This window comes from Protomyctophum bolini, assembly GCF_963924005.1.
Source record: "Protomyctophum bolini genome assembly, chromosome: 17".
NCBI lineage: Eukaryota > Metazoa > Chordata > Actinopteri > Myctophiformes > Myctophidae > Protomyctophum > Protomyctophum bolini.
Window position 1 is genome coordinate 40,092,356 of NC_137878.1, and position 3,971 is coordinate 40,096,326.

Below are 3,971 nucleotides of genomic sequence, written 5' to 3' on the forward strand. Positions count from 1 at the left end.
CTCCCCCCCTGTCAGGTGTAAAGGAGCAACTTGGACACTCAGGCATGAAGGAAGCATGAGTTCAAGTCCGTTGCTCTCCCCTTGTCCCCCATATATGGGGACTAGGTTGGTGGAGGGTGTGTAGAGCCCAGGATCACATTAGATGAATGACACAGGGGTGAAAAATGGGTTACAAAATCGTGGGATAAAAAAGGAAAAAAAAAAAAGTATGTACTTTGACAATATTCTAGGACAATGAAAAAAGACTATACCACATTTCCCACCCGTCCACCTCGGCTGCCGGCCAACCACACATCCAAACAGAAAAGTCCTATATGTGATTGTATTAAACAACGTTAAACTCACTTTGCCACTCGATTTGCGATTAATTTAATGCCTGTGCATAAACCTGTTATTGGGATGAGCGATCTGGACAACGTAGAGAGTAGAATGACCAAAACTATGTTGGGACGTCAAAATTAAACGTGGCCATTTAACCTTGTCCCCCTGTGTATCATCACCTCAAGAACCATTTAACCTTGTCCCCCGTGTGTTGCCCTGTGTATCATCACCTCAAGAACCTGATCACCTAGGCTTAAAGGCTCATACATAGTCTGGATTTACGGTGGCGGGGTGACCACCGAACTACATCATGACGTCACTGAGCCGCGGTGAAGAGCAAACCACCGCCACCGCCCCCAGCCCTTCTCTCTGTTTTTGCTCACCACCGCTCAACGTTATTTCAGCTCCGGTGGTCACCTCACCACCGGAAAACCAGACTATGAATAGGCCTTTTAAGTCCAGTTTTCGGTGATGAGGTGACCACCTCTTCTCCTAAATCTGGACTATGGATAGGGACTTCCTTCATTGTTAAATGAAGCCTTATTGTTAGGTTGCCACACTGCTGCAGTGCACACACATTGATAACTGTTTCGTTGCCTTCTGTCTGTGTTCCCTTTCATCTATTAGGCTCTGAAGTTGAAAGTCTGAACCAGACCATGAAAGATGTCCCTCGATCGAAGACCGCCTTAATCATCTTAACCATTTCCCAATTGGTTAAGAAGAAACTATATCTGTAATGTTTTTATTTGGTGCCCTGTGTCCCCCAGAAGGACACAAATATAATTGTGGACACTTCCCTTCCCTTCCCCGCTCCTCTCCTCTCCTCTCCTCTCCTCCTCCCCTCCCCTCCCCTCCCCTCCCCTCTCCCCTCCCCTCTCCTCCCCTCCCCTCCCCTCCCCTCTCCCCTCCCCTCCCCCCCTCCCCTCCCCTCCCCTCTCCCCTCCCCTCCCCCCTCCCCTCCCCTCCCCTCCCCTCCCCTCCTCTCCCCTCCCCTCTCCTCTCCCCTCCTCTCCCCTCTCCCCTCCTCTCCTCTCCTCTCCCCTCCCCTCCCCCCCTCCTCCTCTCCCCTCCCCTCCCCTCTCCTCTCCTCTCCTCTCCCCTCTCCTCTCCCCTCCCCTCTCCTCTCCCCTCCCCTCCTCCCCTCTCCTCTCCCCTCCCCTCCTCTCCTCCCCTCTCCGTATATCCATCAGTACTACACTCAAAAAAAGTATAATTTTTAGGTATTTCTACTTTACTGGAGTATTTCCAATTACCAGTACTTTTACTTCTACTCCACTACAAGGGAAAAATTGCTGTTATTTTGTAATGTGTGGAACAGTTAAAGAGGAGGCTACGGGTAATGGATTATTAGAATATAGTATTGTCAGGAGACAACGTTTTATACTTTTATACATCCAAGTTTGTGTACATTGCATAATATATTTTTTAAAGTTTGATTTGCCAAAATCAGCACTGTGAATGTAAATGTACTTGAATTCATACCACAAACTTTTAATATTTAGTACAATAATGCATTATACAAAGGATATAAAACAGAAGATAATTCACCCACTGTATTGCACCTGCAAACCTTTGATCACGTGATGTCAATGATTCTAATGCAATTGCTTTAAAGTTATCAAGTTGTCATTATTGGATCCAGAAATAGAAAGTATCATTTATATTACACGGCACGAAATACTATACATCTGCACTACCGTAACAAACCACAAGAGGGCAAGAATGGTCTTTACTGGAGTGCCTTTGTAGGTGATTTCCGACTCTGCTGCTATAATTAAAAACATGCTCCGTATCTTGTTCTTGTACACGGCGCCTTAGCCTCGGCTCACTCCATGTATATATGGTATATGCACTGTATATTGATTGATACTTTGAATAAATGTAATAAGGGGAAATAAAACGTGTGTGCAATGCCTTTTATTATAAAATAACTGCAATCTATACAACAAAGTGACTGCCCATTGGGTGACGAGTCCCAGGGCAGTCCCAGGACCCTCCTCTTGGTTCCAACAGTTCCCTCTGTTGTGGACCAATCAGGCTTCTACTCCACTTTGACTGACCATGGCCCCACAACACATGCGCCTACTACTTGTACCAGCGTTTCCACTGACCACGGCCCCACACCACAGCTACTTGTACCAGCGTTTCCACTGACCACGGCCCCACACCACAGCTACTTGTACCAGCGTTTCCACTGACCACGGCCCCACACCACAGCTACTTGTACCAGCGTTTCCACTGACCACGGCCCCACACCACAGCTACTTGTACCAGCTTTTCCACTGACCACGGCCCCACACCACAGCTACTTGTACCAGCATTTCCACTGACCACGGCCCCAGACCACAGCTACTTGTACCAGCGTTTCCACGACCACGGCCCCACACCACAGCTACTTGTACCAGCGTTTCCACTGACCATGGCCCCACACCACAGCTACTTGTACCAGCATTTCCACTGACCACGGCCCCACACCACAGCTACTTGTACCAGCGTTTCCACTGACCACGGCCCCACACCACAGCTACTTGTACCAGCGTTTCCACTGACCACGGCCCCACACCACAGCTACTTGTACCAGCGTTTCCACTGACCACGGCCCCACACCACAGCTACTTGTACCAGCGTTTCCACTGACCACGGCCCCACACCACAGCTACTTGTACCAGCGTTTCCACCGACCACGGCCCCACACCACAGCTACTTGTACCAGCGTTTCCACTGACCACGGCCCCACACCACAGCTACTTGTACCAGCATTTCCACTGACCATGGCCCCACACCACAGCTACTTGTACCAGCGTTTCCACGACCACGGCCCCACACCACAGCTACTTGTACCAGCGTTTCCACTGACCACGGCCCCACACCACAGCTACTTGTACCAGCGTTTCCACTGACCCACACCACAGCTACTTGTACCAGCGTTTCCACTGACCACGGCCCCACACCACAGCTACTTGTACCAGCGTTTCCACTGACCATGGCCCCACACCACAGCTACTTGTACCAGCGTTTCCACTGACCACGGCCCCACAACACAGCTACTGACCACGGCCCCACACCACAGCTACTTGTACCAGCGTTTCCACTGACCACGGCCCCACACCACAGCTACTTGTACCAGCGTTTCCACTGACCCACACCACAGCTACTTGTACCAGCGTTTCCACTGACCACGGCCCCACAACACAGCTACTTGTACCAGCGTTTCCACTGACCACGGCCCCACACCACAGCTACTTGTACCAGCGTTTCCACTGACCACGGCCCCACACCACAGCTACTTGTACCAGCGTTTCCACTGACCACGGCCCCACACCACAGCTACTTGTACCAGAGTTTCCACTGCCACAAAACATCACAGTAGACCGAGTAGAGGGTACGCGCATGCATAAAGTGAAAGGCAAATAAAGAGTGGCAAAGTGAGTTTTTAAACGTAGTTTAATGAAATCAGATAGGACGTTTCCGTTTGGACGTTTCCAGGCTGTCAAGGCCAGAAAGTAGGGTTTTTGTTTTGTTTTTTGGCCACGCATACTCGGAAGTAATCACCCATGTCACGCACGTGACGTAACCCTCCATTAGCAGGTGAAGGACTGCTAAATGAATAAAATGAGCCCCAAAAAAAAAAAAAAAAAAGACACCAGAAG